At 32.8% G+C, this 14,555-nt stretch overlaps 1 long non-coding RNA gene across 1 annotated transcript; it reads left to right on the forward strand.

Annotated features, from left to right (window-relative positions):
- Positions 1–504: 504 nt before the first annotated feature.
- Positions 505–878, forward strand: LOC130449970 (uncharacterized). Its single transcript, XR_008910517.1, has 3 exons — positions 505–558; positions 650–775; positions 828–878. It is a non-coding gene; the product is annotated as an uncharacterized LOC130449970 (long non-coding RNA).
- Positions 879–14,555: the final 13,677 nt, after the last annotated feature.

Raw genomic sequence — 14,555 nt, forward strand, 5'->3', positions numbered from 1 at the left:
GTACGAGTTTTACAAGTCAAGTTCGGCTTAAGGTTTTTACTTATTATAAACAAATACCTAAATGTATCAACTATTCATTATTCTTTGTTAACATTACAAGATAGTATAAATTTGTATACATTTTAAAATCCGAATTAAACAAACGTAAGTATACCGTATACGAAGTACAATGTATTTCAAAGAAAACTATCATGATTAAGGATAAGAAGCATTGTATAAACAATTTTGTAGTATAGATTAACATTTAGTTGCATATTGCGTTTTCGGGTGGAAGCACTAATGCTTTTTTCGTTTGTTAGTGCTGTATTGAAATTAATTCATCGGTTAAGTTTAAATAGTGAAGTTTCTTGAAAACATGATGAGTAGATCGAAGAGGCTAGTGGAAATGGCATTAAAACAACATGAAAAAGGTAAATTAAATAATTTAAAAGTTTCTAGTGGTGATAATCAAAGCACTAAAAATATATTTTTTTGCAATTTTAGAGAAAACTGAGGAGAAAACGTCAGTAGATGAAGATTTGCCAATTCCATCCACTTCGCGTGTTTTGCCTTTACCTTGTAAGTAATTTTGATCTACAACTCTGCAAACTTCACATAAAAGTTTTATTTCGGCAAGGTTTTGACAAAAGTAAAGATTTTTCTTTTGTAGGTTCTAGAGAATCGTCACCTATTCCTTCCTTCGGTTCGGATCTGGAAAATGCTTTCAGCTCAGATGATAGTGTTTTTGATAAGGATTACCAACCTCCATCGGATAATTTGAGTGATTTGGAAACAAGTATGCATAACCTGGATTGATTTTAGCTCAAATTGAAACCTTTTTTTTTCAGGTGCTACAGAAAATATTAATGAATTACCACAGGAAATAATATCAAACAAAGAAACTACTTCTCCGTCTAAACAGGCAACACCGAAGAAAAGGAAGGTATCAGACCCTACTCTCTGGAAAAGAAGTGTTGAAAAAGCGAATCGACTCAAGGGAAAATCTTATAAAATAACTACTGGTAAAAATATTCCTGCTAGACCTATTATAGCTCCTCGTTGCTTGAATCTTCCTAAACACAAGTGTAAAGATTTAATTCCTGAAGATGGCAGGTTACAAATTTATAAAACATTTCACGGGTTAGATACTTTATACCAACAACGTGAATTTATTGTAAAACATGTGACTGTCAATCTTCCAAAAAGAAAAACAACGAATCATGAGTCTCGAAGGAAAGCAACAAAGAGTTACTCTCTAACATACAAAGGGGAGAAACATAACGTCTGCAGGAATTATTTTTTAGATACTCTAAATATTCCAGAAGCTACTATTAGGGGTGCTTTAGCTAAGGTTAGTGAAACAGGCCAAATGCTACCTGATATGAGAGGAAAGAAGGCACCACCACAAAAAACAGATGAGAATTCAGAGAAATTTTTTAGGCATCATATTCTTTCCTTTCCTTCTGTGGAATTCTATTACTGCCGTAAAAAATCAGAATATAAATATCTTGATTCTTCATTAACAATTAAAACTATGTATAAATTATATAAACTGGAGTGTGAGAAAATTTCTAGTAAGCCCGTGTGTTTTGAAAAGTACAGGAGGGTGTTTAGAGAATACAAGTTAACATTCCATAAACCAAAAAAAGATTTTTGTAAAACCTGTGAGGTTCATAAAAATACAGAGGGAAATGATGACCAAAACAATAGTCATGGTGATTATTTAAAACGCAAGGAATCTGCACGTCAATGCAGGGACGAGGATAAAGAAACAGCAAGGCGTCAACGTCTGTTTTGGCGTTTAACTTTGACTTACAGTCAGTTCTTAACACTCCTAAGGGTGCAGCCGGGCCTCTGTTTTATGTCAGAAAACTTGCAGTTTACAATCTTACGACATATAACTTAGGAAATTCTGATGCTACCTGTTACCTTTGGGATGAAACTGAAGGAAAGCGGGGAAGTGTGGAAATTTCTACTTGTATTTAAAATTTTATAATGAATAAACCAGAAATAAGGCATGTTCGAATGATGTCAGATAATTGTGCAGGGCAGCAAAAGAACGTAACTTTTTCTATAATGTGTCTCCATTTATTAAAAGTACACTCTGTTCTTGAGGTGATAGATCACAAGTTTTACGAATCTGGACACACCCAAATGGAATGCGACTCCATTCACGGTAAGATAGAGCAGAAATCGAAAAATATTCCTATATACACCCCAGAAGGCTGGGCACAAGTGATAAGAACAGCACGATCAAATCCAAGACCTTATGACGTCACGTATCTTTTACACGATAATTTCATAGATTTTAACCAATCTAAAAAATCTGTTTTCCAAGACGAGTCAGGTCAGAAACTTAAGTTTCGCAATGCAGTGTGGCTGCATTATGAAAAATCGGCTCCAGAGACAATTTTTTTTAAAAATAGTTACAACGATACGTCATACACTAAATGTACTTTGAAGAAGCTACGAGGGCGTCCTGTAATAATATCAGAGCCTGCAAAACTGTATTCTTCTCGAATTCCGATTTCGAATGCAAAAAAGAAAGACTTAAAAAAACTTTGTGATGAATTAGTGATACCCAAAGTTAATCACGATTACTATGATAATTTACCTGCAAATAAATTGGCAAGAGACAACTTGCCAGAACCAGATCAGCTGGAAGAGTCTGATTATTCTGAATAATAAGTTCTAAGGATTAATCTAAGTTGATTTTTGAGATTTAATTTTTGTTAATTTTGTATTTTTTAATTTGATCTTATAATTATTAATTTACGTTTAGTTTTGAGATTTAATTTTTGATAACGATAAATATTTTTTAATTTGTTCTTGTATTTGGTTTGGACTAAGTACTTTTTTTATATTAAAATATGTACCCTAAAACTATTGTGCATTAGTATAGCGAAGTTGTGTAATAAAAACCGACAATTGAGTGAATAATAACATTAAATTTGGAACAATAATTATTACGGATTCGCTAGTTTACTGTCAAACTACAATAATTACCAAATGTGTACCACAGTAAACTAACGAATCTGCGTTTTAGGCCTTTAAAATCGAAAATTTTCAAAGTTGCTCTTATAGCCTTCAAAATGGCCTCAAGTTATACATTATAGGCAAAAATAACATTTAAAAAGAATTAAAACTGATTTTAGGGAAACAAATCGAATTGCTTTTTGCTCCCCTGAATAATTGAGATTTTGCAGATTCGCGAGTTTACCATTGAAGGGACGATATATGTTATATAAGTTTGAGAATTGTATAAGAAAAATAATTGTAAGCCTTGAATTGAGACAATGAAGAAAAGAAATTGGGGTCTTCTTTCCCGCTCATTTTTAGGAGTAGAGGAGATGGGATGGGTTCTCTTGGCAGTGGTCTCGGTGGATTTTGGGCGGAAACTAGCCTTATGCCGCAAGGTAGGTGGGCCGTGACATTGCGCAGTATCACCATGGTGATATGCACAGTGACACAAACCTCGATAGCGTGTCCCTCCCACTATCTAGCGAAACCACTGCCAAGGGAACGGGCTTGGAAAAATTAGCGTTGAAAGAAGACCCTGTTGAGCTTGACTCTAGTCTGGCATTGTAAGAAGACATGAGAGGTGTAGCATAAGTGGGAGATGGCAACATCGCCGGTGAAATACCACTACTTTCATCGTTTCTTTACTTACTCGGTAAGGCGAAACGCGTGCGTCGTTCGGTCACGAGGCGGCGACTGTCACTCGGACACTATTATTATTTGAGATCAGATAGATCATTTATCGGCTGATTGTGGATCCTAACCTAGAACCAGATTTTGATGACAGTATTTGAACGGCGGGCGCGTTCAATATTTGGTGGAAATTTCAAATTTAAAACATTTTTTACAAGAACTTTAAATTTTCATTTAGTAGGATCCTATCATATGATTACGACCATATCATGATAGTTTTAAACCAGTTTCCAAAAAATCCTAAAGGGATACATCTAACAAATTATGGAATTAGAGTTCGACAGTTTCAAAATAAAAACATTTCGATACTTTTACTGGCATAGAAAATTATGCTATTACCCAAAAAGACAAAACCATTTTGTTGAAACCTTCGTTTGAAAGAATAAGATATTCGTTTTCTGGTCAAATATGAGAAAAAGTAAGACCACACAAATAGATTTATTTCAAAAATTTATAGCATTCGAATATGAAAAAAGTCCTTACGATCCGACACTACGATACTACATTGATTTCTAGGAGCTTGAAATATTAGAAGGATTTATTATAAAAGGTAAGATACTTTAACTACATGTTTTATTGAAGTTAACGGAAAATCATCTATTAATTTTTAAATTTCAAATTAATGCGTAGAGCACGATGATTTTTCCATGGTAGATCATGTTAAAATTGAATCAGAAAAATAGATATTGTTCAGTAGATTGACAGAGGAAAATTTTGATTTCCTTTTGACTTTGTTTTGCATTTCGTTACTATTCTAATACAATTTCTCACTGATGATTGTGATACTTGAATTCCGTAGACTCTTTTGCTACTTCTATTTTTTGTGATTTACTGACGAGCTAGAATTGTGAGAAAAATAATAGGTGTAATCAAGTGTGGCGAATCATCTATTAACTTATAAATTTCATGTTAATGCATAGAGCAACGATAATTCTTCTAAAAGTATTACTTTGAAGTGAAACAAATAGTGTAACGTTCTCTCTCCGGGCGCTTCAGTTAGTTCTGCGCATCTTTTGCGTGCATGAAGCATGCGCAGTATAGATAAAGTGTGTCGAACGAGAGAGAAAATGAATATTTTCGGCACCGTAACGTAGGGACGTTTTTTCCCATACCAACGGTCCATACAGGAGTATTACATAATATATAACTGATTCATCAATAACACATTTCAATTGTGGTTAGGTTCAATCGTTTCTCGTCTTTTCAGCTGCTATTTTGTAGTCTATCAACAAAATAGTACTAGATCTATGAGAAAGGCATTATGTAATGATTACACAATGCTATAACTCAAAAAATTTGGTTTTGGCACCTTAAGTTACAATTTATCACAAATAAGCTTGCTACTGCTGCTGCCTCTGTTATAGTCTATTATTTATACTTCTGTTCCTTCATGTAGTCTTAACCTTAATAATTGACGAAAGACACGTGAACGACTGGAACAAATAACAAAATCAACAATAGTTTTTCTATATTATGGAAGCTGACAACGTTTAGAAAACAAGAAATTTAGGTCAGCTGATTTTATATGTGTCGTCCTTCTTGCTCTTTCGATTGGTGTTTGGGCTACCTGGCTGGCGGTAGCGTTTATTAATACTCATCCTACCTGTTTAGATAATAATACTGAATTTTTAAATAATTATTGAACGTGTAATTTTAAAATTTTTGTCTTTAGATAGGTCTCACAGACACACATTTTTTGGGTCATTAACGTTTCAAAAATTATATTTTTGTCCGCACGTTTTATTATCGAGTATTCCAGCAGATATTAGTAGAACTATTGCGAAAGACGAGACTCAAACAATGAAATCGCATGTAAGGTTGTTTCTTCGGGATTAAATAGTTAAACATCAGGAGATTCTGAACTGAGTATAAATAGTGAAATAATACCAGAACATGTTGCTAAAAATTCAAATAACCAGTGCATGTCAAGACATCCTAATTATTGTTTCAACAGTGCGGTACTTTCAGAAGATGTTGCTCCAAGTTTAGATAGTCGTCAACATTAGATGTTGCTATCAGCTCGACTTGTGATTTAAGTATTAACGAAACTAATGTTTTTCATGATATTTCTGACATAACATTGAAGATATTGAAACAGTTCCACAACTTAATAATGTTTGTTTTTACTGCAATAAAGATCGTAAACAGAATAAAGGTGTACAACAAATTCTTCATTCGTCTAATGATAAAAAACTTTTCCAAAAAATCATTGAGTGAATGGAGAAACTCAATCAAGAAGAGTTGTTACAGAAAATTCCTCATTTTAAATCCGCAAATAAAAAAAAAATCATCATTTGTGTGAATTAAATTATTCAAATTAGTATAATAAAATAGTTTCAGACATTCCACATACTTCTTAACAAAAAAATCGTAATATCAATAAAAAAAATTGAAATAGGAAGTTTTTAAAAAAATTGTGTATTGTTGTCATCTCTATGCGATATATTGAACTATGAGCAGAAACTTCAGCCTCAGACTGAAATTAGTTTAATAACTAATAATTTTCTCGAGAAAAAAATTCAAAAATATTTTAAGAAAATAATTTTAAGGTAATATCCAGGCAAAAGAAAAAAATATTATTGCCGTGTTTTCGTGTTTATCTAGCCTTTTTTTAACTTTTTTAAATTTAAGTTGATTAGTTGAAAACCAAAGAGTAAAGATTGCGATATTACGAATTAGGGAAAGAGATCAGCGTCTATTTGATTTATTTTTATTCAGTGATTGTGAACGGACTGAACGGTAGGTTTTAATTATTTTATATTAGACAATTTGTCAAATTTTTTTATCATAGTTCAATTATTTAGATGTTTGATGGTCGAAAGAAACTTTCTGGTTCACAATACCAAAAAAGGAAGTTAGAAAAAGAGAAAGGCAAAAAACGATTAGCTGTATCATTAAAAAAATTTTTTATGTCCAGGAGCAATAAAGAACCACAACCTCCATGTAGCCAAGACCCACCCACATTTTCAATATTTGATTTTGATATTTAGTGAAGATATTCTTAAGGTAAATAAGAAATTATTAAATGGCCGCGGGTATTAGCAGATAATATTAGAATGTCAATTTTAGATTTAGGACCAGTACAACTAAAAAATTTTGTATATTTAGTAAATTATTCAAATAGATCTTTTAGCGCAACCTATTTCGAAAAAGAAAAAAAATTAACTTGTAATGAAAAAGTTTTTTGTTTTTGTTTTTGTTGAAAATTATTTAAAGTATCAACAACATTTGTCTCGAAATTTAGAAAGGCATGAAACAAGTAAAGGCATTTTGAGAGTGTTAGAAAATGGGTTGCTTTGAAGAAATCAATTGAGAAAAGTTTTACGGTCGACTCTTTTAATCAAAATTTAATTCAAATGGAAAATAAAAGATGGACACTCAAACACTTTTCAAAAAAGGTAACGGCAATTTTTTTAAACTTATGGAGACAATTGCAAAATTTGATAACGTAATGGCCGAACATAAGGTTCAAAAAGATAGCAAAAAAATGCCACACTATTTGGACAATAAAATACAAAATGAATCAAGTTTCCTGATAGGAGAAGTAAAGAGAACTATTATTGAAATCTTAAAATATTGTAAATATTTTTCAATTACTCTTGATTGTACACCTGATATTAGCCACCAGATAACGATTATTGTTAGGTTCGTTTTCATTAATGACAATTCAAAAAGTATAGAAATTCGAGAACATTTTTTAGGATTTTGCCCAGTTACAAATACTACTGGCTAGGGATTATCCGATTTTTAATTGAATTATTTGAAAGAAATGGATATTAATATTGCTGACATGAGAGGCCAGGATAACGGTGTCAATATGAATGGCAAACACAATGGTCTCCAAAAAAAATTTCCAATTATTAATTAAAAGGGTTAAGAGGTAAGCAGATTTACGAAGATATGCCTAATACTCTTGGTAATCAATGTCCTTCGTATGCTACCGTGAAAAATTGGACTGCAAGCTTCAAAAGAGGTAAATTTTCTTTTGAAGATAATGACCGATCGGGAAGGCCAGTTTCTGTGTCAATCCCCGAAAATATCAATGCAGTTCATGACATGATTTTATCAGATCGTTGAATTGGGCTAAAACGGATATCTGCAGCACTGAATATTTCATACGAACGCGTTCATTATATAGTTTACGTCAATTTGGACATGAAAAATTGCTGCAAAATGGATCCCCAAATGTTTGAATGTTGACAAGAAGCGTGGAAGGGTAGAGCGTTGCGTTTGATCTGTGCTCGATTTGAAAAAGATGTAAACTTCTTAAAACTAATTGTTACTATGGATGAGACTTGGGTACATTTCTACGATCCAGAAACAAAGTGTACTGAATCTATATCTGATTATATATATTTTTAATTAATTACATAATTGATAAGTAATTTAAAAATTTAATAAAATAATTTAGATATTATTATTAAACGAACTAACGTGTCTCAAAAAGGTCATAACAAGATTTATATTTTAAATTATTAAAATTACCCGAAGGAATTTAAAAACAGTACGTGTTTAGAAACAAATACAGATCGTGTTCACTTTCATTAGAGGTAAACAATACCAGCCTTGTCGAGTACATAATAACCATAAAAACACATATATATTGCTGACACTTCATACGAAAGAGAGAATATTAATGGAAACATGATTTTTCGACATGGTAGTTCGTCGACTTAGTATATTAGGGCGGTTTTATTATAGAAAAGTGTATTTAGTGTCAAAAGGCTTAGCTGTAAGTACTATGTTAACGTAATAAACACTCAGTGATTTTTGTATGTTTTTATTATTACTGTTCCTGACCAAATACCCCAACAACACATGGCGATCCTGCGAAACACAAGGCTACTAATGATCCTGAACAACATACATTGGTTAAGTAAACTAACTGATTCAGAAAAAACATTCTCAATTAAGAAACAAAATGGGAGGCAAATCATCAAAACAAGAAGTCCAAGACAACGGAGCCGTAAATAAAAATTTCATAGTCTAGGAGGAACAATCAATGAATCAAATGACAGAGCTAATGTACATAATAGTGATCGTTCTAATCCTGAAACTGGTATGGTCCGTCTGGAAAACACACAGAAGATACCTGAGGTCTAAAGGCACCAGTCGCAACCCTAAGTGTATAAAAAATGTAAGTACTTCTACGAAATTCGTGTATGATAAGTTGTACGTGTAATTTATGGTTATATATATTCTTATTCTTTATGTGTCTATATTCTTACATTTTTAATATTTATGTCTATACTAAGGTTACATGGTTATATCCCATATCTATATTTTATGTATTTATGTATTGTACGATTATACTAAAACGAGCCGAGACACACTAAACTTAATTAATGTCATTAACTTGAGAAGAATTTGATATATAGCTAAAAGAAATAGTGGAAGATATAAATAGACAAAGTAAGAGTCTTAAAAAAAGAGGTTCCAAAGAATCCCGAAATACATAGGGACGTAATTAGTAATTCAGTAAGCTCTTATAATAATTTTATTCTTAATAATTAATATTAACAATTTAATTAATTAATTCAATTAATAATTTAATAAGAAAAAATTTAAATATATGTCATCAAGAATTATGCAAACTATATTTTGATGAGATTCAAGATAAAATATCACGAATATTTGAAATATTAAATTATCAGATCTCATTACAACACTCAATTTTGCAAGAACTAAAGGGTGAAGTATTAAAAACAATATACAAGGTGAAATGGCGTTGAGTATGAATGAATTTTTTTAATTTAGCTAGCAGAATTTTACCAACAGAATTCAGCGGAGAAGCCAGCAAATTGCAATCATTTTTAGACGCATTGGAGCTTCTGCAATTGAACATACAGGGAAACGAAACAAATGCTGTAGCAATTGTTAAAACAAGACTTACAGGAAAGCAAGAAATTTAATAACTACAGAAACGGCATTAGAGGAAATAAGCCGAAAGTTGAAAAGTGGAATCAAAGGAGTTAATCCCAGTCTCCTGTTAGCAAAACTGAATAAACTAAAACAAACCGGAAAAGATATTAACAGTTACGCCACAGAACTTGAAAAGTTGACAGAAAACCTGCAAACAGCGTACATATCCGAAGGAATGCCGGAGAACTTAGCGCAAAAATACACGACGGAGGCGGCAATAAAATCAATAATGACAAACGTCACATCCGAATCGACCAAGACACTAATCGCAGCTGGTAACTTCCAATCAACAAAAGAAATAATTAGGAAATTGGTTTCAGTAGATAAAATGACAAATCAGCAAGTACTGTATTATAAGGGTAATCAAAACTATTACCGTTCAAGAAATTTCAGCAGAAATAATAATTATCAAGGGCGATACCAAAAGAAAAGTTCAACAGATACAGTAATGGCGCTAACGCAAACAAAAACAACTATGTGCCCAAGGAAAATAGATATAACCGCTTTGAAAGACAATATAACACGCCTAAAGGACACAAGGCAACAACACAGACCAAAGATATAACAATAATGTCAGAATGTGTGAGGTAAAGAGTGAAACCGTAAATGAGAATCAACAGTTGGGGTTTTGAAGGGTAGAACAAATGATAAATCCACGATTTTAGATAATTATTCAATTTATACGCTTGACTTATCACTTTTGTAGAAATGCAGACTAATATCTCAGATAACACCTGCAACTTTATCTTAGATACAGGAGCAGACATTTCATTAATTGAAATATCACAAAAATTTTCCTCAACAATTAATTCAGACTAATCAAAAAATAAGCATTAAGGGTATAATAATGCCAGGATTAGCTACAACGTTAGGAAAAATTAATATAATTCTTTACATTAACAAGCAATTAGCAATTGCATATAAGGAGCAAAAATAGAATCCCAGTGTCTGACCAAATTTTTGAAAACCCAGCATATGACACATTAGCTATACCACCGAGATGTGAAGTATACAGGTTGGCAGAAAATTTCAAAAGGTTAAGAAAAGAAAAAATAGTAGAACATCAAGAGATAGCAAAGGGAGTATTTTTAGCTAGAGCAATCATTTCAAGTAAAAATCCATATGTTTGAATTTTAAACACAAATTATGAGAATGTTGAAATCAATACGAGAAACATTAAAATCTTCTAAAAAATGCACATCCTTCAGCACAGAAAAAGGTTCATTACAGTTCACGAGACTACCTTTCGGACAGAAAATATTGTAAATATAATAGAGTACACTAGGAATAATATAGAAGAAAAATTTGATAACATTAATATTCATTCTACCTTAGATAGACCAAAGAGAGGGTTAATTAACGGTCTTGGATCAATAGTAAAAACAATTACATGAAACTTTGACTCTGAAGATGGAGAAAGAATTAATTCAATTATGGAACATTTAAAACAAATCCAAGAGAACCTGCAAAATCAAATAAGAATGCAATATTCTGTTAGTCGCCAAGTAATTGATAATTTTAATAAGACAATTCAGGACATTCAGTATAATGAAAAATTATTAAAAACGAAAATATTTGAGATAAGAGATATTCTAGATTTTCAAGCAAATGCGGAAAATATTAAATATTTGAAAGTTATTAAACGAACTTCTTATCGCATTCAATGTAATTCAAGACTTTTTAGAAACGGTTGAAAATTCCTTGACCTTCTGTAAACTTAGAACATTACATCCAAGTATTATAAAATCTCACGATTTATTTGTATAGTTGCAAAAAGTGCATTATTACTACCAAGCGGAATTACTCTTTGAATTAAAACATAAAAATATTTTAGAATTTGAAGCCGTCATAGACGTAGTTTGTAAAGTAGAAAATAACCAAATACAGGGTGCGGCAGCATAACTTCCTTTTTTAAAAAGTTCGCCATTTAGTCGGTAGATGTCGTAACGGAGTGCTAGTGGTCTCGTTCGAGAGGGGGGACTATAAAGTTTTGTCCCGGCACAGTTCAGTCGCCATCATGCGTTGGAACAGTGAGGAGCGTGCGTTTGCCGTTGAGGTTTACTTTTCGAGCGGATGTTCTGTGATCGCAGCCCAGCGCGCCTTTCGGAATCGCTTTAATTTAGCCCCCTTGGCCCCTGTCCCGGACCGGAAATCAATTGTTACGTGGGTCACTACGTTCAGACAAACTGCAAGTGTGACAAGACGAAGAACTGGAGTCCCTCGGCCCATTAGATCACCGGAGAACATTGAGTTAGTTAGAACTTCAGTGTTGCGATCACCACGGCGTTCTGCGCGCAAACATGCGTCTGCCCTTGGACTTTCCGATCGTTCTGTGAGGAGAATACTTCATGATGATCTTCATTTTCATCCATACAAGATGGCAATTGTGCAGGAACTTTCTGAACGTGACTTCAATTCTCGGAGGAACGCGTGTGAGGTTTTTCTGGAAGTCGTTCCTGAGGACGCTATTGTTTTTTTTAGTGATGAAGCCCATTTTCATTTGTGTGGATCCTTAAACAAACAAAACATGCGCTACTGGGCTGATACCAATCCTCGACAATTGCATCAACGGCCTTTGCATTCACCTAAAGTCACAGTGTGGTGTGCAATTTACTCACGTGGAATTATTGGTCCCTGGTTCTTTGAGGAAAATGAAGTCACAGTGACAGTGAATTCGCACCGGTATGTAAACATGTTACAGGAATTTTTTTTCCCACGGCTAAATGAGTTGGACTTAGGGGACACTTGGTTCCAACAAGACGGAGCAACGGCACACACTTCAAGAACATCGATGGCTGTTTTGAGGGAACACTTCCCAGAGCGCCTTATCTCAATTAAGGGCGATTTGGAGTGGCCAGCCCGCTCTCCCGATTTGACCCCTTGTGATTATTTCCTATGGGGTTTTTTGAAATCCCGTGTGTATGTGAACCGTCCAAGGACCCTACAAGATTTGAAGACGAACATCCAGGAAGAAATTGCCAACATAACGCCTGCTATGCTGGCAAGAGTCATAACAAACGCCAGAAATCGGTTTACTCAGTGTATGGAGAATGGGGGACGTCACCTAACTGATTTGATCTTCAAAACTCAGTAAAACAAAACTTTATGTATGTGCCTGTATTATAAAAAACGAATAAAAATTTTCTGATTCATACAATAAGTTTTATTAACTTTTGAAAAAAGGAAGTTATGCTGCCGCACCCTGTACAATATTTTTTATCGATACCCATTACCTATGATATTTTATTTAATCTTTTTTATATGTTACCTATACCTACAGAAATTAAATCAGAATACGTAACATTAATACCTAATTCAAAATTTTTACTTAAATCAAATAATGTCATTAAACCTCTAAATTACATTGGTACTCGCGGCAATATTTTTCAATGTCCTAACCATTTGCAACACAATAATAATTATGGATGCGAAGAAAACATATTGCTAACAGGAAATTCTACATATTGTCAATATACCAAATTTGAAATAATTAAGAAACACATTGAAATTATTCCGGAGATAAATCAATTTTTGGCAATATTTCCTGTAGAAGAAAAATTAATCATAAAATGTAAGCAAGAAACTGAAGTGAGAACTCTTAAAGGCATTTATTTAATAGAAAATTCATCATGTAAAATTATATTTAGGAACCAAGAGTTAATATTTCAACAAAATACATTTGGACAACCTTTTGTAATAAATGAATTAAATTTGAAATTAAATCAATTACACGTTTCTCCAATGAAGATTGATTTAAAAGGGTTAAAATTAAAGGATATTCCAAATCAACGGGTAACGCCAATATTCACGGGAAACACTAATTTTCACATTCCCAGTATTTGGACTATTCTTCTTTATATAGTATTGATATTGGCCTTCTTGTGGATTATGTATAAGAGGAAACATTCAGGAAGGACAAGTAAGAATCACCCGCAGGCAACAGAAGATGGGATCCAGCTTCCAGGAGAAGCTTCCTTCTAAAGGGGGAGGTGTCACCTACGCCATTGCCCTTAGGTGAACAGTATATTGTGCTGATTAAGAACTTATTTTATTGTAGAATTGCTTAGCTTGTGTTTACTAAAAGATTATTTATATCTCGACTGTAATGAATAATATCAGTCTTGTAATTGAAGTTGTTGATAGAATTTATGTCAGAAATAAAGTTGGTTTTTAAAAACACGGTTCCAGTTAATTAAAAGTTAAGTTATATATAACTCTCACATATTAGCCATCACAAGAGCACAAACTAGAAACGGGAAAACTAAAGGAGAAAAGGATCATGCACATAGAAAAGAGGTTGAAGAAAAGCCAGTAGAAAAACTTTCAGTAATCAAAGTATTAAATAATTTAGAAGCGCCTATCCTACATTTTGAAAATAACCGTGTCTCACTAAGGATGAGCGTACAGATCACAAACAGAATAAAATTTAGCGAACTGTTACCGGCAGGGAAACACAACTTCGATTTAGGACGAACGTTGGAGAAACTCGATAAACTGTCGATAAAGTATGGAATAGAGAAAATGACGATTTATGAAAATGATTATATTTTTACAAAGTGCACAATTAAAGAACTTATAGAAGAAAGTAAAATTGAAAAATATACAAATAAGTTTATATAACGTTCCAAAAGTAATGGAAACGAAAGAAGAAATAACGCAGATCCTAGAAAGATATCACACTGACCCGATTTTTGGAGGACATTCAGGAAATAACAGACTATTATTTACTACTTTGAGAATGTAAATTTTATTTTCATCACATTGCTGCTGATGCATTTTTTTGGGTAACGTATTACTCTTGGTACGACGATGAAAAGTCCAACAAGCAGTAAAAAAAATAAATATTTCAAATAGATTAGGACATTGCTGTAACTACACTACTCTAGAAGTGTTGTTATTTGTTACACAGCAGTGTTGATTAAAATCAATCTAGGTCTTTATAT

This window comes from Diorhabda sublineata, chromosome 10 (genome assembly GCF_026230105.1).
Source record: "Diorhabda sublineata isolate icDioSubl1.1 chromosome 10, icDioSubl1.1, whole genome shotgun sequence".
Taxonomy (NCBI): domain Eukaryota; kingdom Metazoa; phylum Arthropoda; class Insecta; order Coleoptera; family Chrysomelidae; genus Diorhabda; species Diorhabda sublineata.